The 23,033-nt window shown below is 48.4% G+C and overlaps 1 pseudogene; it reads right to left on the minus strand.

Annotated features, from left to right (window-relative positions):
- The window catches only part of LOC135291581 (zinc finger protein 23-like), a 201,810-nt pseudogene that overhangs the window by 73,976 nt on the left and 104,801 nt on the right, over nt 1-23,033 (minus strand).

Here is a 23,033-nt window from a genome sequence, read left to right on the forward strand (position 1 = left end):
GTCTGCCATAATGTGAAATGAGAACTGAGCAAATTGTTTTATTAGGGAATTTCAAAATAGTCCACATACAAACAAAGAAAACAGCACGTGGTAATTGCACATGTTTGGAACATACTATATTGGTCCTTGTTTTTCAACTATTTTTAAACATGAAAATGTGCTTTGTGTAACTTTTTAATTTATTTTGCCTCTTCCTACTACACGACTGACAAGTTCATCAAACAAAAAATGCTGCAGCTTTTCTTATCTGGGCTGTTTAATATCTCACCTTTTTGAGTAGAATCCAAATTTAAGCCTAACCATTTTTAGCAGTTTTCAATCATTAACAAATTTATTAAAAGCAGAAAGAAACTTTTTAGCCCACCATGTAATTTAAGGAAAGTAATTGAGTATATTACAATCTATTATTCAGTTTGCTCAGGTAGCTTTCTGTCTTTGCTGCTCTCACACTCCTGAGCTCACACTGGTGTAAATGCCAATGCTCCATGATTTCATTGAGAAACATTCTCTGTGTATGAATATTGGATAGAAAGGAAATAAAAACAAATATTAGGCTCAGTTCTTGTCTAGAAAAGAAGTAAGAGTTAAACTAAGCTAACCCCAAAGCCCACAATTTCATCTTCAAACAATGAAAGTCAAGCTACACAATTATTAAAAGGAAGCTTCTTCCAAAAATTGTGTGCATATTTTAATATTTAGAAGTATTTTATGAATAGGTGATATAAGAGACATAAATATTGTAAAGAAACTGAGTCCACCTCTCAAAGTAACAGTTATTTTGCTACCATTTAATCAAATATTTTATTGCATTGCTATCAAACCAATCTGTGGGGTTTTTTTATTTAAAATTGCTCTTCTATCAATTCATAATACTTAATCTCTTAATAAACTTTTCAAAAATCACTGATGGCGATTAATTTGCTGCCAAAACCCTCTCCTCTAATTTTAACAGATAGAAAGGTGAATTAATCTTGGCCCTTTCCCAAAGTGTGAGTCAGCCACTTTAATGATAAATAGGGAAGAGGAGAGCAGAATTTTTTGTCTTCCAGTATGGCATGTTCATGTCAGGCAAATCCAGTCCAAATTAACTTTATTTTAATGACATTATTTTTGTGCCACTGCAAATCCTGATTGCTCTGTGGTTGTTTAAATAACATAAATGGAAATCTATTAAACAATATATTATATTTGGGGGAGGTTGGGAGACCCCAAATAGATAGAGTTAAATGTCTACATCTGCATGAAATGGCACAGTTCAAGTAGGGACAGTTTTGCACATCCTTTTTTTGTTAGAGATCTTTGGAGATGGGAATACTTTAATATATGATGCCTATGTTGTACTGACTGAAGATGTTATTTGTGTTTTATTTAAATATTTATTAAAATATTAAAAAGGAAACCTTAAAAATAGATAATATATCTCCAAGAAAGCGCAGAACCTGCTGGGGATACAGCAGCACCATGAAACAAATGTGGTCTGCTTCTTCCATGCTAAAATTAACAGGAGCAAAATCAACAGCTTTAGAGTGCTAAGATGTATATCCTGCTTGCCAAGGCTTAGCTGCTGAATTAAATCTGTTGCTGAGGCTGTCCAATGTGTCTATATACTATGCTAATTATAAAATAACAACCTGGATTTTCAAGGGGAACCTCAGTGTGTCTCTGTAACTGTGGTCACAGCTTTAAGCAGGTAAATATTGTTGACATTAATGAAGGGGATGTCTACAATGCTTATCAGAGCCAGCTCTGGCCCCAGACCAGAGACCTGTGCTCATCTGGGGCCTCTTCAGCTGGCCTGAAGGTTGATCTCAGCCACTTCTCCCCAGTGTTTCTACTTTCTGAACACTGTTTTCAACCATGGTTTTTGACACTGTCAATACTATAAAAGCTTGTGCAGAGATGAAGGTTGTTGATGATAACCATAAATTTGAGAAAAACAGATTTTGTCATTTCTATTAAAGCTGATTAGAAATGTTTTGACCGAAACTGGTCAGATTAATTAAATTCAAAATTAGCTGAATACAGTAAAAATAAGCAGTTGGTCTCATTTGACCAAAGCTGAAAAAAAAATACAAATTCCCAGGAGACTGGAAGCTGTGTTTCCAAAATCCATTGATGGGCCATGTCCAGAAAGTCCCACAGATCCATTTAAGCTCTGTGCAGGCTGTGCCTGCTTTAAAAAATTAGGATTAATCAGCCTCACTACAAATCAAGTACATACAGTTGGCTAGCCAAAAACAATAGACGAAAAAAAGAAAATAACCCATCCATAATCAGCTCACAGTTTAGGGGAAAAAAAAGTTAAAATTATAGGCTTATTTCAGTACTAAGGTTTAGGAGGTGAATATTCTGCCAGTACATATATGATACAGAAATAATGGCATTAAAATTAACAGTTCCCAAACCCTTGGCATACTTCTGTCAATACATCTCTACCAATTCAGAGCTTCTGATGGTTGGGCTTGGTGTTTTAATCTAGCCATTGTCAATTCAACTTCTGTTTTTATTAATCATACCAGTGATGTCTGAATAACTAACTCCAGAGAAACTGGATTTAAGGGTTGGTATTAAGGAATAGAATGTACAAGTACAGAACTGATGAGCAGGAAGATATATATTGGTTCTTTTTAGGTGATATATGTTGCTGCATACACCTTCGAGGTATCTGTGGGCAATTTAAGTGTGTTTTCTGGCAGCTGTCACTGGTATCATCCATCAGAACAAGAGCCCTGGCCAGTGACACTTTGCTGAGGTGCTGAAGGGATATGGATTTTAATTCTGAGCAGCTTTATATGACAGATTGTGGGAGGGATGAATGCCAGAAAAAAAAAAATCCATTATAGAGCTTGCATAATTATAAATAATTAAGCCATTTTTCTTGTAAAAGCAGCAGCTGGACTGTTGCTGTTGTTGCTGCACAAAATTCTTCCCAAGTTCAGTGTAGTGTTTTACCACCTCTCTTCAAACAAATCATCATGGGTGTCATTGAGAGGGAATTCAGGTATTACAAACACTGGACTTCTGCTGGGATCTGAGATGTCTTGGAACACCTTTTTGCTTTGCTTCCTTTTGGCCTCCTTTTTTATTACATACAACAAAGCACCTTGATAATACACTCAAGAAACCATACTTGTATCATCAGAAATGTGCTCTGAGAATGCAGGGGAGGGGAGAACTACAATGATTTGCCTGAGAATATCCATAATTTCCTGAAGAAGGGAAAAATTAATTTTGGCAGACCTGGCAGCATCCACAGGTATCTACCCCTGTGTTAAATGCAGAGCTTAAGGTCCTTTAGCTGTCTGACATTTTTTTACCTCCTCTGGATATTGTACTTTGGTCTCCCATTCAGCTCTTTGGCTGCCAGGTTCAAAATCAGATTTACTTAGGAATTTAATAAATAGATCTTTGTTAACCACATTTACCTTGACTTGACTGCTGTAAACTCTAAACTCCACAGCAGATTAGGAAACATCCCCGTGACCAACCTGATAGGCTGGAGGAAGCACTGCTGATAACAACATATGACTGTGAGGGCATTTTAATTTACATCAGCATGAGGAAAAACTATCACCAAAAGAAAGAATGAATGAAGGATACTGCGCTTCAGCAACTCCTCCCAGGCTCCATTTTTAAGCCGGGGATGCTGGTGCTGTTGCTGACCATGCCCTGTGTGATCCCAGGAAGAATGTGGTTGTTTCCATAGCCATGGGATGTTTTAGCTGAGTGGTGCAGACACAGATTGCACTGTCACCCAGAAAGGGGAGCTTTTAACATATCTGGAGATTCTCTGCAAGTACATCTCCAAAAAGAAATAATCAAAGCCCTCACTGGTCTGGTATCAGCTGGAGTACAGCATGGATAGTAGCCTCGGGCTCGGTTTTCCACACTTAGAACTTAAAACTAGAAAATTGCTGAGCTTCAGACTGTACCATCAAATAAAGGCTTCCACTGCTCCAGTATGAGACAGTTTGGGGATTACTGGTGGCCTTTGCCAGGGAATGCAGCACAGGGGACTCTTCTCTAGCACTCAGAAATCAAAGAAATTTACAAAATTCTGTCACACTTGGCCTGTACAAGTTTACAAGATTCTGTCACACATGGCCTGTACATATTTGAAGCCTGTACAAGAAGTTACATTTCCCTGCTGAAAATTTGTAAGACCGTTTTTCCTACCCCATGAGTCTTTGATGAGATATCACAATCGGAATGTTAGACTCTATGGCACTATATTAAACATGCAGCTTTTTAGTTTAATCCTGGAAGCCCTCGGCAGAGAAAGATGCCTTGAATAAAAGCAAGTATTCCACCTTGAAAATAAAACAAATTGCTAAAAATAGTGGGGGAGGAGAAGAGAAAAGAGAAGAAACAGACTTAATTTCAGGTCTCCTGTTAAAGGAGGACTAATTTTTAGGAATTCTGAGAAAACAGCCACTGATTCTGAAAATCATAACCTACCATATAAATTTAGCAATTTCCTCATGAGTATTGGATGCAGAGTTTATTATGATGTTTTTTGCTTTTAACATAATAAACAATTGGAATTGTTGCTTGTTGAAAGCGTTCTGTTTCTCTCCTGAACTAAATTTAGATTATTGTCACCCTTATAAGGAAAGCGGTAAGAGAAATTTATTAAAACAAAAGGAAAGGCATTTTTAAAATAGGATGCTTGAGTCGTCCTTTGAAATCATGTATATTTTAATAAAAAAACAATGTGTATTTAAAATACCCAATGTGCTGATTTATTCCACGCAGAAAATATGCTGTAGCATATTCTGAATTATTTTAAGTGGGTAAAAACTTCTGTCAACTTAGAAGCTGCATTTTCTCTATTTCATTCTGAATTTAAATAGTAAAAATAGCAGGAAAGAAATTCTTTCCATAGAAGAGAAAAATCCATTTCAGATATCTACACTCTGTAGGTCTGCATAAATGAAGCTGCCTCCCTTATATCAGAGTGGCAAAAAGGATGTGGTTTTAGGTTGGTTTGTTCCAGTTTGTGCCCAAGGACTCTGTGTGACCTTTGAGTTGGGGTGAGGGCAAGAGGGAAAGGCCTGGGCAATGTGGTTGCTGTGGAGGGAAGGGAGCAGCTTCCATCTGGTGATGTGTGCAGCAGGGAAAGGTGTTGGGGGATGTGAGGATGTGAGAATAGCAGAGGAAAGAGGAGGACCAGGAGCAAAAGTCTCAAGGTGGCAGGAGGAGGGAGCCTTTGCTTTGGGTTTCTGTGGCTATAAAACCCAGGAAGCTGCAGGGAGCTGCTGAACTAGAAAATAATACTGGAGGGATTAACTTACCTTTCAAGGACAGAAGCAAGAGGAGTGTTTTTCAAACCTTTTTAATATATCTTTCCACTACATTTCCTGTTTAATCTGACACCTTGTTATAGTTTATTATTTTACTGTTCTGATAAATATGTTTTGATATCCTTTGGCACATTTGCTTAAAAAAGTGAGGAAAAAAAAGTATGAGCAGTTGGTGGTTGAGCAGGTGGCCAGAAAAAAATCTGTTTTTTTCTGAGATGTGCTGAGTTTTTATCCTCATCACCCTCTGAGGCATCATGGCAAATAACACCAGCACCAATTTATACTCAAGTCACCCAAGCTAAAAAGTAATAATGGCTATCAAACTCTGAATTGGAACTTTCTACCCCTCAAACTCAGTAAATGAAGGTTTTTCTGTATGAAACTGTGAAGTACTGACAATGTAATCCTTCCTCTCTCCCAGCTGTCTTCCTTTTGTTCTGTCCTTTCTCTCTTGCTCAAACACTCTATACTGTATGTGGTGTGTGCCCATTCTTGCCTGCAGAATGTCCTGGCAATATTACAGTGATGGGCCCTTGGAAACAACTCCAGGTCCTCCCTTTGTGATACCAGGAATCCATTCTGAGCAACTCCATAAAGAATCCTCAGAAAGAAAGGTGGCTTGGTAAGAGCCCAGCTCACCTCTGAGAGCAGCCTAAATGCGTGATTGTTCTTGGTAATAGTGGTTTTAACATTCTTTCTGTACCTTTGGAAATGGAGAAAGGGGAAAAAAAAATTTTTGAAATATAGGACTACCATAAGGATACCAGCTTATCTATTTGATTTATAGTAGCCTGAAAAGTCTGTACAAAGAAAGCAAGAATGGGGTAAACAAAAGAGATATCTCAAGGTTGTGCGTTTATGGTTCACTTGTGCTGAGGTACAAGTGAGAATATAGGGGAATTTAGCATGGCAGAGAAAACCACCTTCCTAAACTATGCTTTAGGCTGGATCTCAACATCTGTGACCTCTCCTGTGTCCTCAGCACCTTTTTTAAAGATTCAGGATGCCCAGACTTCTATGAGAATTAGTAAGTAGTTCCTGTGATGAGGCAGTACCCTACATAAGAGCAGCTCAGCATTCAGAGGAATATCGCAGAAGTGCACAAACCCTCTTAATTTGTGCCACTGATGCAACAGCAGTGGGAGGACCCCATTTGGCAGCAGAGAGGCCAACAACGTGTTAGTTTTGTTGTATTCTTTCCCCAGTTACTTAGAATCTCTCTCAGTCCGAATAACAGAGTGCAGTTGTCAGAACACAGTCTGTGCCCAAGCAATAAATGCCACTTGAAATAAACAGGGCAGGAGATCTTTCTCCTTTTTAATGCCTTTATTAAAAAGAATCAGCTCAGGTGGGGAGAAGCCAGCAGGTCACCCCCACGCTGCCGCTGCTCCCAGGAGTGGCAGGAGGAGGAAGAGGAGGATGCAGCTTTGTCCGCTGGTCTCCAGGCAGAGCTGGGGCTTCCATCCTCGTGGGAGAGTAGGAAATTCCGCTTTTTTGGTCTAACATTCCAGGTCCTCTTTCTAGTTAAGAACTTTTCAGGTTAGGGTGAGAAGTAAAAGGATCTTAGCAGATACTGGATTAAGTTCTTCATCCTTAGACGTCACTTAGGTCTCTTAATTCCATGTTGGCTCGTTGTTTTTAGGGGTTTTTTCCTGAAATTTACAGGTAAAATGCATTCTCATCTGCATACTAGCTCTGATGTCACTCTCCTTCCCCTGCTGCCTGCAGGGTCTGGTATCCCCCCTGGCAAGCATTAGAGGGGACAATGGCTAATCACGAACCATTAACAGGTAATTGGAGAAGAACTCTTTTAATGATAGGTGGCTGCAACATGTAGGTAACCTTCAATTTAACAGCAATTGGTTCAACTTTTTTTTTTTCTTTAACTTTGCAACCTTAAAAAAATTGATAACTATTTTTATTCATAACAGGCTCCATTTCTTTGTAAAGGGCAGAAGGTTTTTAGCTCATGAACTGGCAGAAGATGTTGAGAGGGCTTTAAACTAGGTTTGAAGGGGGAAGGGGATGCAGCTGGGCTCTCTGGAAGCAGGCCCAAGGGTGGTAAGCCTGAGTTAGGGGTGAAATCAGCAGCCCAGCTGAGGTGCATGGATACCAGTGCACGCAGCATGGGTAACAAACAGGAAGACTGGAGGCCATGGTCCAGCAGCAGAGCTGTGGTGTAATTGCCATCACAGAAACATGGCTGGAGTGCTGCACTGGATGGCTACAAGATCTTCTGGAGAGACAGGGAAGGGAGAAGAGGTGGAGGGGTGGCCCTTTATATTAGGAAGGCTTTGGACACCAGAGGTATTGAAACTAATGACGATGAAGTTGAATGCCCGTGGGTGAGAATTAGAGGGAAGGCCAACAAGGCTGACACCCTACTGGGAGTCTGTTACCATCCACCCAGGCAGGAAGAAGTGGTGGACAACTCATTCTGTAAGCAGCTAGAGAATGTTTCTGGATCATCAACCCTTGTTCTTGTAGGTGACTTCAAACTCCTAGACAACTGTTGGGAACATAATACAGAAGAAAAAAGGCAGTCCAGGAAATTTTTTGTGTGTGTAGAGGACAACTTTTTGTCGCAGCTGGTGGGTGGGCTGACCAGGGGATGGACTATGTTAGATCTGTTGTTTGCAGAGGTGGGCTGGTGGGAGATGTGGTGGTTGGAGGCCACTTGGGGCAGAGTGATCATGAAATTATGGAGTTCCTGATATTTGGTGAAGTCGGGAGGAACATCAACAAGGCTTTTATACTGGACTTTCAGAGGGCAGACTTTGGCCTATTTAGGAGGCTTATTCAAAGAGTCTCTTCGGAAGCAGACCTTAAAAGCAAAGGAGTTCAGGAAAGGTGGGCGTGCTTCAAAACAGAGATCTTGAGGGCACAGGAACAGACTGTCCCTGTGTGCCAAAAGATGAGGTGAGGAGGCAATCGCCCAGCCTAGAGGGGAGGAAGGTTTCGGAAAACTTTAAGAATAAAAAGAGAATGAATCATCTTTCGAAGGAGGGTCAGGTCTCTCACGAAATATTTAAGAGGGTTTCTAGAGCGTGTAGTAAAAAATTCAGGGAGGCCAAAGCTCATTTTGAAATTAAGATGGCGACTTCTGTAAAGAATAATAAAAAATGTTTTTACAAATATATCAATGGTAAAAGGAAGGGTAAAACCAACTTCTGTTCTATATTGGATGAGGGAGAGAACTTAGTAACTGCAGATGAGGAGAAGGCAGAAGTGCTTAACGCCTTCTTTGCCTCAGTCTTTGGTGGGAAGACAGCTTGTCCCCAGGAGAACTGTCCTCTTGGGTTGGTTGATGGTATCAGGGAGGAGAATGGGCTCCCACTATTCAGGAGGAGGCAGTCATAGAACTTCTGAGTTGCTTGGATGTTCATAAATCCACAGGACCAGAAGGGATCCACCCCAGGGTGATGAGGGAGCTGGCAGATGAGCTTGCCAAGCCACTCTCCATCATTTACCAGCAGTCCTGGCTCACTGGGGAGGTTCCAGATGACTGGAAGCTGCCCAATGTGACACCCATTCACAGCAAGGGTGGGAAGGAGGATCCTGGTAATTACAGGCCAGTCAGCCTGACCTCAGTACCCAGTGAGGAAATGGAACAGTTTATACTGAGTGTCATCACCCAGCACTTCCAGCATGGCCAGGGTATCAGACCCAGCCAGCAGGGGTTCAGGAGGGGTAGGTGGTGTTTGACCAACCTGGTCTCCTTTTATAACCAGGTGAACCTCCTGGTGGATGCAGGAAAGGCTGTGGATGTGTTTATTTGGACTCCAGCCAGGCCTTTGGCACTGTCTCCCACAGCTCACTCCTGGAAAAGCTGCAGCCCAGGGCTGGGACAGGAACACTCTGTGCTGGGTTCAGAACTGGCTGCATGGCCGGCCCAGAGAGTGCTGGTGAGCGCTGCTGCATCCAGCTGGCAGCCAGGCACCAGTGCTGTCCCTCAGGGCTCTGTGCTGGGGTCAGGGCTGTTCAATATTTTTATTGATGACATGGATGAGGGGATTGAGTCTTTCATTAGTAAATCTGCAGACGACACTGAGCTGGGAGCGTGTGTCCACGTGGTGGAAGGTAGGAGGGCTCTGCAGGCCGACCTGGAATGGTTGGAGGGATGGGCAGAGTCCAATAAGATGAAGTTTAATAACTCCATGTCCCAAGTCCTGCAGTTTGGCCACAATAACCCCCTGCAATGCCAGAGGCTGGGGATGGTGTGGCTGGACAGTGCCCAGGCAGAAAGGGACCTGGGGGTACTGCTCGACAGCCGGCTGCACATGAGCCAGCAGTGTGCCCAGGTGGCCAAGAAGGCCAATGGCTCCTGGCCTGGATCAGGAATGGTGTGGCCAGCAGGAGCAGGGAGCTCATTCTTCCCCTGCACTTGGCACTGGTGTACTTGGCATTATTCCCCTGGACTGGCACCGTACCTCGAGTGCTATGTCCAGTTCTGGGCCCCCCAATTTAGGCAGGACATTGAGGGCCTGGAGTGTGTCCAGAGAAGGGCAACAAGGCTGGTGAGGGGCTTGGAACATAAGTCCTGTGAGGAATAACTGAGGAAGCTGGGGTTGTTTAGTCTTCAGAAAAGAAGACTCAGCGGTGACCTTATCCCTCTCTACAGTTTTCTGAAAGGTGGTTGTAGTCAGGTGTGGGTTGGTCTCTTTCTCCAGCAACGACTGACAGAACCAGAGGACACAGTCTTCAGCTGCACCAATGGAAATATAGGTTGGATTTTAGGGAAAAGTTTTTTACAGAAAGAGTGATAAAGTGTTGGAGCGGTTTGCCAAGGCAGGAGCTGAACACTGTGCCGAGGTCCCTACTGTGAAGCCACAGAGGGACATGGCTCCGGGGCAGCTGAGTAGCTTTGAAATGTTCCAGGAAAAAAACCCTAAAAACAACTAGCCAATGTGGAATTAAGAGACCTAAGTGATGTCTGAAGATGAGGAACTGCTAAATATCTGCTAAGATCCTTTTACTTCTCACCCTAACCTGAAAGGGTCTTAACTAGAAAGAGGACCTGGAATGTTAGACTGAAAAAGTGGAATCTCCTAATCTCCTGTGAGGACGGAGGCCCCAGCTCTGCCTGGAGACCAGCGGACAAAGCTGCAACCTCCTCTCCTCCTCCGTGCCACTCCTGGGAGCAGCGGCAGCGTGGGTGCGACCCGTCAATTTCTCCCCACCTGAGCTGATTCTTTTTAACAAAGGCATTAAAAAGGAGAAAGATCTCCTGTCCTCTTTATTACAAATACTAGATGACAACACTCCTTCACTGATCTGAAAAGGATGACAAATTCAGAAAGTCTTTCCTGGGAGTGATCGCTCTGTTGTCACTCCCTCTGGCTCTGGGGATAGCTGCTGCAGCCACAGGATACAAACTCTTGGTGTTTCCCAGATCCCAGTCCGGAGCAGGTTTGAGTGGTTCCAAAAAGGGAAAGGAAAAAACAGTCCAGGGAAAAATGTGGACTGCTTAGGTGAACTAACTAACAAGCAGAAGCAAAAAGCAAAAGCAAAGCAGGAGCACAGCAAGAAGCAAGAGCAAAGCAAAAGCAAAAACCAAAGCCAAAAAGCAAAAGCTACACTATGTACTTCCCCGTCTCTCTGTCCCGCCAGCCATGGGGGAGCAGGCTGATAACAAACCAAAACAAACCTTGCTCTTCAGAGCCAGTCTTGAAGGCACAGTACATAATATCCAGCATTAACAGAATACACGATTGGGGATACAAGCATCATAACCTCACCCTAGGACATTCCACCCCTTATCCCCATATCGTCAACATACTGACATAAAACTTCCATCTGTTCCCCCCAAAAATTACAAGCTATACTCATCCTCACCCCACAATCAGATCTCCCTGAGGTACACATTGTGTTTTTCCATCTCTTTGCATTATCCACCATGTGCAACCTGGTCCCTGAGCAAAGACAACCCCACAAATGGGTTTGTCTGTAGTCGAGGCAGAATTTATCCACACGGTCTTCCCTAACAAACCTCTGACATGTACCACTGCGACTTTATCTCCATCTGTTATATTCAGGGACTCAGACTGGGCAGGACCTGCTCGGCTGGTAGAACCTCTAGTGTTAACTAACCAGGTGGCCTTTGCTAAATGCTGCTCCCAATTTTTGAAAGATGCCCCACCCAAGGCTTTCACCTGGGTTTTTAGTAGTCCATTGTACCTCTCCACTTTGCCTGCAGCTGGTGCATGGTAGGGAATATGGTACACCCATTCAATGCCATGTTCCCCAGCCCAGGTGTTGATAAGGCTGTTCTTGAAATGAGTCCCATTGTCTGACTCAATCCTCTCAGGGGTACCATGCCTCCACAGGACTTTCAAGGCCCAGGATGGTGTTACGGGCCATAGCATGAGGCACAGGGTAGGTTTCCAACCATCCCGTGGTGGCTTCTACCATTGTGAGCACGTGCCTTGGCGTGTCTGGGGCAGTGTGATGTAGCCAATCTGCCAGGCCTCCCCATACTTGTACTTGGACCACCAACAACCATACCATAGGGGCTTCACCCCCTTGGCTTGGTTGATGGCAGCACACGTCTCACAGTTATGGATAACCTGAGAAATACTGTCTATGGTTAGATCCACCCCTCAGTTTTGTGCTCACTTAGAGGTGGCATCTCTGCCCCGATGACCTGAAGCATCATGGGCCCATGGAGCTAGGAACAACTCCCCCTTATGTTGCCAATCTAAGCCTATTTACGACACCTCTATCTTTGCAGCCTGATCTACCTGCTTGTTGTTTTGGTGTTCCTCACTAGCCTCACTCTTGGGGACATGGGCATCTACATGACAGGCTTTCACAGGTAGCTTCTCTACCTCTGTGGCAATGTCTTTCCACTCATCAGCAGCCCAGATTGGATTTCCTCTATGCTGCCAGTTGGCCTTTTCCGCCTTTCTAACCAACCCCACAGAGCATTGGCTACCATCCACGAATCAGAATAAAGGTAGAGCTTTGGCAACCTCTCTTTCAGCAATGTCCAGGGCCAGCTGAATGGCCTTGAGTTCAGTAAATTGACTTGATCCACCTTCTCCTTTGGTAGCTTGTGCATCCTGTCATGCGGAGCTCCACACGACTGCTTTCCACTTCCAGTTCATCCCTATGATGTGACAAGAACCATCAGTGAAAAGAGCATAGCGTGTTTACTCTGCTGGTAGTTGGTTGTATGGTGGAACTTCTTTAGCCCATGTCACTTGTTCCTGCTCCTCTTTGTCAGTGAGACCAAAGTTCTTACCTTCCAGCCAGTTTGTAATTACCTCCAAAATCCCAGGGTGATTCAGGTTTCTAATAGGGGCATGCTGTGTGATGAGGGCAATCCATTTGCTCCATGGGGCATTGGTGGCATGGTGGGTAGAGGGAACTTTTCCTTTAAACATCCACCCCAGCACCGGTAGTCAGGGTGCCAGGAGGAGTTGTGTTTCTGTGCCAATCACCTCCAAGGCCGCTTGAACTCCTTCATAGGTGGCCAAGATTTCCTTCTCTGTGGGAATGTAGCTGGCTTCGGATCCTCTGTGACTTTGGCTCCAGAATCCCAGTGGTCTGCCTCGAGTCTCCCCAGGCACCTTCTGCCAAAGGCTCCAGGACAAGCCATTGCTCCTGGCTACAGAGTAGAGCACATTCTTTACCTCCGGTTCTATCGTGACGGGGCCAAGGGCTACTGCATGAGTGGTCTCCTGCTTGATCTGGGCAGAGGCTTGTTGCTGTTCAGGGCCCCACTGGAAATCGTTCTTTTTGCAGGTGACCAGGTAGAGAGGGCTCACACTCTGGCTGTACTCGTGTCATGGTTTGAGGCTGGCACAATGCCTGTGCCCCCCATGAAAATATACTTTCCCTAGTGGCTTCTGTGAGATGTGATCAGGAACAGAGCAAAGCAGGCTCCAACTTAGGAATAAAGGAAACAAACTTTATTAACTACAACATCTAAAAAGGAACAGACACAAAACTAAGAATGAAACCCCTCCAAATACATTTCTCCTCCTCTCCCTCCTTTTCCTCCACAACATGAAATAAATTGAAACATAACAATGAAATAACCATAAATTTCCACACCATCATCATCTCTCAGATAAGCAACTTTTGAGTCCATCATCACCACTCAAATAATCAATTCTGAAGTCCATCAGGGAGACAAGAGTCCCCCCCCTTGCACCATAGGCTTCCCCCGGAAACACAATTGAAACCTCTTGTGATTCCATGTCACTCGTGGCACTGCCTGGAGAACATTTGCCCTTTTGACTTCTTCCCTCCATGTCCAGTGCTCTCACCACTGCACATGGACCAGGACTGCTTTTAGGGTTCCTTGTTTAAGGATGCTCCACCCAGTTCCAAAAGCAGCAGTCTCTCAACTTCGGGACACCAGTCCTCCCCAGATTTACCCCCTGGGGCCGAGGGGTCTTGTGAACAGAGATCTTCCCCTCCACAGAAGACACAGGGCATCCCACACCCTCCTCAGCCATCTCTGTTCACTCCACTGCTTCACTCTTGGCTCCAAGGCATTGCCTCCCCCTAAATGCAGTCTCTGTGTGACAGGAAAAACATGGGTCTGTCCATGACCAAACAAGAAGGAGTCCAGCTCAAGGCCACTCCATCACCTCCTCCCACCTAGGACTCTTCTCACCTCTTCTAAGATCTCTCACTTGCACCAGCTTTCTTCACACTTGCCCATTTCTTCTGGCTTCATCTCTCTCTCGTCTCATTCAGATTCAGGAGGATCGGTATTTGTAAGGTTTCCACTATTCAAGGAAGGGGTTAAAATCTTTGCCTCTGTCTGCCCAGGACTCCCACAGCTGCCAGGAACCTTCTCTCGATGCATCCCCCACTTCTGGCCGGCCGTGCTGCCAGTCCATGATACCGAATTTCAAGGCAGCACAGGCACTGGCTCTCTCTCTCTCTCTCTATCTCTCTCCAGGGGGGTAGGAGGGGGGCCCGATGCTTCTCAGGCTCCTCCACCCTTCCATCTTGCAAGGCCTTCACCCCCCTCCTCTGCCCGAGGCTCCAGCCTACCTCACCCAGCCGCATGGCTTCCCTCCCCCAGCCAGCCCCAGCTGGGCAGGGAAGCTCTGAGCTCCTCCACTGACCGGGACCAAAAGAGAGCTCTCCTGGGAGTTCTTGCTTTTAACCCCCTGTGTTCTCAGAGGCGGTCCACACCTTCAGTGGCCAAACCAGGTGCCAATATTCCAATCCAAGCACTGATTGGTTTGACCACAACCTCCCAAAAAACTCACTTCCTTCTTAAGCTATGACAGGTTGAGAGAAAATTTGCCCTGGTATCATTTTGTCACAGTTGACACGATCTGTCCTAAGGACGTGATTCATGAAGGTTCTTTTTCACTGATCTCAGGGTGCAAAAACTGACACGACAAGGGGATTTGAAGTAAAATCAAAATACATGCACTTTTATTAAATAGCCATAGAAAAGATGCGTTAGAGAGAAGGGGAAAGAAGAAAGGGAAAAGAATAAGGAAAAGAAAAAGAAGAGAGGGAGGGCAAGGAGGTATATAGCTACCAGACGTGCGGATGACAAAGTCCCTCGACGTCTGGTTGACGAAGAGCCTGTCGTCTTCACATCAGGGGAGATCTCAAAGGTATCAGTCAGCTCTAACCTTTTATATAGTCCTTTTGAAATGGGGGAAGGGGACACATTTCAAAATAGTCTATTGATAAAGGGTACAAAGAGTCCATCAGTAGTCCATCAGGAGCAGGTGTCGTCAGCAGCAGATGTCGTAGGCAGGAACCATTGTCTTCTCGGTCCAGTGGTCGCTTGCAAAACTTGCTCCGGTCCCCACGCATACCTTCCCTCACCCTAAGGTGGGGATTTCAGTCTCAGTCCTTTTGGGAAGAAGAGGGGAACTTTTCCATGTAGGGGTCGCACGTCTCAGTCCTTGATGGAGAAACGTTCTCCCATCTCAGTCCATCTGTCACGGTGGTTGATGTACGGTGAGTGGAGGGTCCTTTTGTGGTGACCTCCAGGAAGGTCATTCCAGAGAGAAAGTCCAGCCAAGTCAGAAGGGTGGAGAAATTCCAGCACTAGTGTTGCTAGGTGATGCAGGCGAAGGAGAGCACACTGCCCCTTCTTGGGTGCAGTGTTCCATGAGTTGAGCAAACACACCCATAGGCAATAATCTGGCTTGGTGGACCAGACAGACCTGGATTTTCAGAACAGGATCTTTCCCTTTCCCCGGTGGTCTTGGCTTTCATGACGATCGAGAGGCAAAAAATGAGGGAAGTTTCGGACAGACTCTCACACACAGTACATACCATTTTTAAAGTAACCCCAAAAACCACATAGTTAGCATGTGATAGCTCTGAATCCATGTGTCTGCCTTGCAGTGGAAGTTAAAGATCCATTAAATCCTCACCTTATTAACCCATAAAGCAAACTGGATAACAGCCACAGCAGCCTTAGCTATGGTTAGCCTGTGTTCCCAGGGATGTCGGGGTGTTCCTGATGGGGCAGAAGGAAGAGCTCCAGGCCCTCTGTGAGGGTGAGTGAGGGCAGCGGGCTGTCAGTGGGGGCTGGCCGGGTGAGCTGCAATGCCTGGGCAGGGAGCTGCAATCCCTGCCCCAGCTGCGGTGGGCTTTGCTCCTTTTGTGGACAAGGGGTGGTGTGGGCAGAGCACACAGAGATTTTAGGGACATGGGTGAGGGGATTCATGGCCAGCACCTTGCAGCTGATCCCCTTGGCTGCTCTTGTCTTGTGGGCATGGCAAGAGCTGGGTGGGATGGCCCTGGTAGGAAGGTCTCCTTGGATTCCTGCAGATCCAGGTTCTGACAGTGGCTCTGTTCCTCTCTCTTCCAGCCCCTCAAGCCCTGAGTGAAAACAACAGACCCTCCCACATAAGCATATTTGTTCAGGTGATGTTCCAGGGAAGAGCTGCAGAACTACTTTCACCTGCTGGCTCAGAAGAGCCTGTGTCTCTTTAAGACCTCCAGATCCCTTGGAAGGTGAGACCACCTGGAGACCAGAGGAGACCAGCTGGAGCTCCAGGCACAGCTGACGACTGGCACAGCTGAGCCTGTGGGAAGCTCCCATAGCTCCTGCCTTCTCCCTCCCTGCTGACAGCTGCCTCCCTCCAGCCCTCAGACCCTGCCCATCCCCTTTCTTCCTTCCCAGCTCATCCCTTTGCTTCACCTTCCATTAATAAACAGTTTGCCTTCCTCGCTTTGCCTGCATCTCTGTGGAACTGATGCAATACAAATCCAGAGCCCTGGGACACACAGGCCCCTCCTGCTGTTCTCTTCCACGCCGTGTTTTGTGCACACAGAGGAACGAGGGCAGATCAGGCTGGAAAGATCCCTGTGCTGAAGGTCCAGTTCCACAACACTGTGCAGTTACAGATCTTGCTGAGCACCCTGGAGCCCCTGGACTTTGGAAGAGCCAACCTGAGGATGCTCTGAACCCAGCTGTGAGGGATTCCATGGCAAGCATCCACAGAGGGCAAAGGAGCTTGGAAATGCTGGATGGTTTCAAGAACAGCTTCCTGAAAGCACAGCAGTGCTCCATCCCTGCACAGGATCAGGAAGAGGGCAGAACCAGAGACCATCCGAGCTTAAGAGAGCTTTGGGTGTGCCTAAGAGCAAATGAAGCAGCAGCACTGTGCCCGAGACTCAGAAGTGCGACCGTGCCAGTGCACAGAGCCCTGTCAGACAGTGCTGGAATCTTGGGTGTGGTTCTGGTCCCCACAGCTGAGGAATGGCAGCCCCAGCCTCAGACTCAGTCAGAAATCCAAGCAAGTGAGACCAGAGGGAGGGCACCTTTCCAGTTTCTCTGGGGCATGGCCGCCAAACAACCCCTGCTGCTTCTTCCTCCGCCTGTGTTTGGGGTGTGCTGCTGGCAGAGCCAGCCAGGTTGTGCTCTGTGTTCCAAAGCCTGTTGGGTGCAGGCATGAAAAGCACTGTGTGCACAGCAGAGAGTCCTGGAAGGTGCTGGCAAGAGCATCCTGCGGGGACAGGGCTCTGCTGTCTGGCTGGAAAAGCCTGGTTTTGCTGCTGTGACCACAGGCAGGAGTTGAGGCAGCTGAAGAGGCAGCGAGCAGCCTGTGTTTGTAGAGGGCCTGGGGCTGCACGCCTGAACCTCCACCTGGAAACTGACTTGGGGAATACGAGCTAGAGCTGGAGTGCCTGTCCTCAAAGGACCTGAAGTCATTCAGCCTTGCCAGCTTTTCTTAAGAGTGTGTTGGTGTTCTCCAGGAAAGCTACACATTTGGGGAAATGCCTTTGGAGGAAAGGGGCTTGCTTCTTAAGGAAAGTGCTTGCCAGGGAGCTCCCAGTGAGGTAGGTAAAAGTATCCCCTTTTGGCTCTCTGTGCTCCTTTCAGTCCTTGAGGCCTGTTGCACTTGGCAGAGGGGCAGGGCAAGGGAGAAGGCTGTGAATAGCGGGTTTGGCATCTGCCTGGACCTGTGGAGACCAAGCCAAGCACCTGCAGCAGGGTGTGTTCCCCCACTTTGGACAGAGGTGTGAGCAGGAGCATCTCTGTCCAGCCACGAGCCCCAAAGCTCTCTTTGAGAGCTGTGAATTAAAAGGCCTTTACGCACACACTTTTCACATCTTCCCTGTCTGCTGTGTTTCAACTCTTGGCAAGATGCATTTGCCTCTAGCTTGGTGGAAGCTGCTGTGGCCCAGGGCCAGCACAGAGCTGGGCTGGGTGGGTCAGGCAGCATGGCAAGTCTTGGTGTGTCCCTGGCCTCAGAAAAGGCTTGGAAGGTTTGCCTTCCCAGGTGTTCTGCTCATTGGCTCTCCCTGTGCATCTTGGAGAGAACAAGGTAGGCATTTCTGGCAGCTGGGCATCAGCAGGCCTTAAACCGGGGCCGTGTTGTGGAGCGAGCCCAGCTGAGATACCCTGAGAGGAGCCCAGTGCTCCTTGCTCCCCTCTGCTGACTCATGAGCGTTTGTCTGGTTTTGGGATGACCCTGGCTGTGTCAGAGGGTGCTACGTGGACACGAGACAGCCGGTCCTGTCCCGCTGGGTCCCAGCAGTGCCTCGCAGCAGTCCTGCATCCACATCAGGATGCTGGCCAAGAGAGGTCTTGGAAGCTGAGGCAGCTGATTTTAAGCTTGTGCAGGTGCCTACATGTCAAGGCCAAAGGTGTTCCCTCAGGATACAGCAGTCCTGAGTGGTCTCCCTCCCATTCAAAGAAATTGGCCCTTTTACTGACCTGGCAGGAGGGCAGGAGTCTGCCCCCCACTAAAATATTTCTCTGCCACGTATAAATTTCAGTGGGTTGATGTAGGAATTGCATCAAACATACCATCCATCTTTATGCTGCTGAGATGATTTGATTGGCAGGGGGTTCAAAATACACTGTGTCAGATTCCTATACTTGAAGCTGATGTCCAGATACTGGCCAGAAGCAGTCTCGATGCCCTAAAAAGCACAAAGTCTTCCTCATGCCTTCTCTGCACTGGGCTGATTCTGTATTTCCCCTTAGTTCTTCTGGTAGACTATGTCTAAAGCTTTTTCCCAAGTCACTCTCATGTCAAGTTAGGCCAGCCAGTTTTTTCTTATGCTAATTGGTGCTAAGTACTTATGTCTGTCTGTGCTAATTACTTGTTTACTAATGTGAATGCCTTGTGCTTACTTATGTCAAACAAAGGCCTTGTTTCATTGCCAAAGGTGCCTGAGGCCGCCTGCTCCCTGTGGCACCTGTAGCTTTCCTGTGGAATGTTCTACCTGCCCTGAGAGTAAAGAGGAAGCTGGAGAAAGAGCTTGCCAGGCTGCTCTGGATCCCTGACCAACAGTCCTGGTTAAGTGGAGAAGTCCGAGCTGAGCAAAGGTGCCAATGGAACAGCCGTGCACAGGAAGGCTCAGTGGGAAGGGTGATCCAGGAACCACAGGCCTGGCAACCTGAGCTGCCACCGGGGAAGGCCTTGGAGCAGATCCTCCTGAGGGCCATCCCACGGCACGTGCAGGGAACCAGGGCATCTGCTGGAGGGTGGGAAAGCTCTGCGGAGGGACGGGGACAGCTGGGGGTCCTGGCGGGTTGTTAACAGCTTCTGTGGGGGAGTTTGGGGAGTTGGTGTTGGTGGGGTGTTGGAGAAGGCGTCGTCTGGAAGGTGAGAGGTCTTGGCTGGAATTTGAGTCAGTTTGAAGGCAGCATCTGTGGCTTGGCACAGCTTTGGTTACGGAGGGCAGAAAGACTATCTGTGACTTTTCCTCTTCATGGTCCTGATTCTCCTGCAGGGAACAAGAGGGGAGAGCTGTACTTTACTGGTCACTGAGATAACTGTACCAGGGGGAGGATTAGCCCTTTTGCCATCTACTCATTTGTTTGGGCTACTTTTGTAACACTCAGTGGACTTTCATTTCTTGAGAGCTTTTATTCCTTAAGAGAATTTGGATAATATCATCCTTTCACAGAAAACTGTTTGCAAACCAAAAGAATGGCCCTTTTTTTTTGCCTCTGTGTAGTGTTATGTTCTGTAAAGTGACTCTCAGTGGATGAGGTTAAGGCAAATGAGTTGCTGCTTTGATGGGAAGCAAAATTCCAACTCTTCACCTTCTCAGGTCATCCCAATCAATTTGGGAAGTTTGCAACTTTTTGGAACTACTTGAGTTGAGCAACGGGAAGTAAAGCTTTCCTGAAGTGAGGCTTGTTAAATGCCAGATTCTTCTGTGCCTACCCCACTAAGGTGTTTTTGTGCTGAAGGAAATTACTTCAATGAGAAAATAATTTCAGGATGTAGGGCTTCTGATTGAGACCAAGTGTTGCTAGCAGTTGCTCTGGGTGCTCCTGCCAACAGCCCCTGCAGGAAGGAGCACAGCCCCCAGTGCACATGGGCTCATGCTGCCCCAGGCACAGAAGCCCCCCGGGGGCACAGGTCTCTGGGGCAGGAGAGGGACAGCAGCACTGCCAGGGCTCAGGGGGTAGCAGGTATGCTTGGGCAGGGACTCTGCCACACCTGCTGATGTCAGTGCTCCCCTGGCCCCAGGGGTCAGAGCAGCATTTGTGCCCTGGCCCACACTTTCCTTGTCTGGGTCACACCCGTGGGTTTAGGATGGCCACCAGCCGGGACGTGTCCCAGGGAGGCCGTGCCAGCTTCTGTGGAAGGCCCCGTGCCCTTCCCAGCATGGCTGTGTCAGCAGCCCTGGGGGCTCCTTCTGCTGCCCTGAGCCCGCAGAGCAGGGCAGTGTTTGCTGATGGTTTGAGCCATTCCTAAAGACTCTGTCGGGCTGCATTAGACACTTGGGACCAGGGATTCCTTCCAACCTGGACCACTTTGGGTGGGCTGGGGGTGGCCCCAGGGCAGGGTGCGGTGTGTGCAGGGGCCCTTTGTGACACAGTGCAGCATGGTCACTGTGGCATGGAACAGGTGTCCAAGAGCTCTTTGTGACACGTGGTGACATAGGAGCTGGAGGTGGCAAGACCACGCCACAGTGCTCGGAGCACACAACGGGACAGGACGGGACAGAGCGGTGCTGTGAGGAGCCCCCGCACAGCACACTCGTTCGTGTCTGACCCGGAGCCTTTCCGAGACGTTATTTCTGCAGATGACCTCGAGGCCAGACCACAGGACTTACTGACCCCTGGCCTTCCCGAGGCTTCTCTTCTGCAGGTGCCCTCAAGGGCAGACCACAATCTTTGACAGGAGTCTCCTGTCCTTGTGGCAGGAGCCCTAGAGACCAGAGTGCAGGACTTGCTGTCCTGCAGCCTTCCTGAGGCTTCTCTCTTGAAGGTGCCTTCCAGGCACGACTGCAGGACTTGCTGACTCTGAGGTTTTCCGAGGCATCTCCACTGCAAGCAGCCACAAATCCAGTCACTGACATGGAGCAGAGACCCCCAAAAGTGCCCAAGCTGGCCTGGGTGGAGGAGGAGGAAGAAGGCCCTGGAGCTGCCCCAGCACAGGAGACTGAAGAGGTGGTGCCATTTGAGCTGCCACAGGAGGGTGAGTGGCAGAGCTGGGCCAGAGAACTGGTGCCTGAAGCCAGCTTGGCATCCCGTGGCATCCCATCCCATCCCATCCCATCCCATCCCATCCCATCCCATCCCATCCCATCCCATCCCATCCCATCCCATCCCATCCCATCCCCTGGGGACATGCCCATGGACAGGACGGAAGAGGGGCCAGGCAGACACCCCACAGCAGCCATGCTCCATCCCCTGGGGCATCCCAGGGCTGTCCCTGCCTCGGGAGCGCAGGGCTGGGCTGTGTTCTCTGGCCTCTCCTGCAGCCCCTCAGCTCTGGCTGCACTCGCTCTTTGCCAGATGCAGCCATGGGGCGCACACAAGAGCAGGACCCTGCCCGTGGCCGCTTCCGCAGAACAGCACAGGTACCTGCAGCCATCCCCACCTGGGCTGGGCCTGCTGTCACCATGCTTGGAGCATTCTGTGGAACATCCCTGGCTTCTTGCCCTTCTCCTACAGCTGGTTTGCAAATTCATCAAGAGAATTCGGCAGGAAGAGACCAGCACCATGGGCACTGGGCTCCGAGCATATTCGCACATCTTCAAAACCAAGACCAGTGCTGCCCTGCTGAGTATGCTCGTACAGGAGGGGTTTTGCAATCCAAAGCAAGTAAGCAGCCTGTGGCCAGGTTTTGATGCTCCCAGGAAGTGCTTGGCCTCCCAAGCCACACCCGCTGGTCGCTGGACGCCTTTGAGGCCATGGCAGTGTGGTGGGAAGGGAAGCACTTCCCTGGGGAAGCTGGCAACATTCCTCCCTCTGGCAGCTTTCCAAGTCTCCCTGTGCCTTCTCCAGGTGCCCGCCATGGTGAGGTACATCCACCAGTGGCTCATGGCCAATCAGTTTGTAGAGCACCGGCTGAACAGGACCCTGCTGTATCTCACCAAAGCACAGCCAGCTGATGTAGTCATGACACTCCTGCGTGTGGCCCCATCCTGTGACAGGTATGGGCCCACCTGCCCAGAGGGCTCAGGGCTCCCCAGCCCATCAGCCTGTACAGCCTCTCCAAGGTGTCTGACCAACAGAGACTTCCAGGGCTCTCTGGCTGCTCCCTTTGCCACCCTGGCACGTCAGTCCCCGAGCCTGCTGCCATGCCCCCTCGCTGCCCCTCAGGGGCCTGTCCCCACAGGGCTGGGCTGCCTGGCTGCTGCTGGCCAGGGACAGTGGGCAGAGGCAGAGCTGGCAGCCAGTTCAGGTCCCCACTGCTGCCCAAGCCATGGTGCTGTGTCTGAGACCCCCCTGAGACAGAGCTCTAACCCCACAGAGCTGCGTTGACCATGTGGAACAGCATCATGTGCTCGTCCAGGACTGCGGAGCCTGCGCTGCTGATACTCCTGGATGTGCTGAGGAGATGGCCCAAGCACAGCACGTGCACCTCGGATGGGTACAAACCAGGTGTCTTTGTCCTGGCTGTGAGTTTCTGCAACTGGCCTTTGCTGGCCCCAAAGCCGCCTCTCCAGCAGCTCTCCATCCTCCTTCCCCCACTGCATCTCCCTGCCTCAGGCGCTGGGCTGAAACCTGGCCTCGGGGCAGCTTCAGGGGCGCCAGGCCCGGTGCTCCCCCTGCCTCTCTCCGGGCCTCTCCCTCCCCTGCTCAGGCCCTGCCACATGGACACCTCAGCACTGAGCGCTGTCTCGGGGGGCTTTGCAGGCAACTGTGGTGATGTGGAAGATCCTCCAGGTGCCCTGTATCCCACGTATTGTGATGGTGTATTTCCCCCGCCTCTTTGTGCATCTGCTCTTCCAAGTGCTCTTCAGCACTCTGGATATGCCAGAGGAGGTCCATACCTTCTGGAAGGGATGCCAGCAGCAATACGGCCTTGC

This window comes from Passer domesticus (assembly GCF_036417665.1).
Source record: "Passer domesticus isolate bPasDom1 chromosome 8 unlocalized genomic scaffold, bPasDom1.hap1 SUPER_8_unloc_1, whole genome shotgun sequence".
Lineage (NCBI taxonomy): Eukaryota > Metazoa > Chordata > Aves > Passeriformes > Passeridae > Passer > Passer domesticus.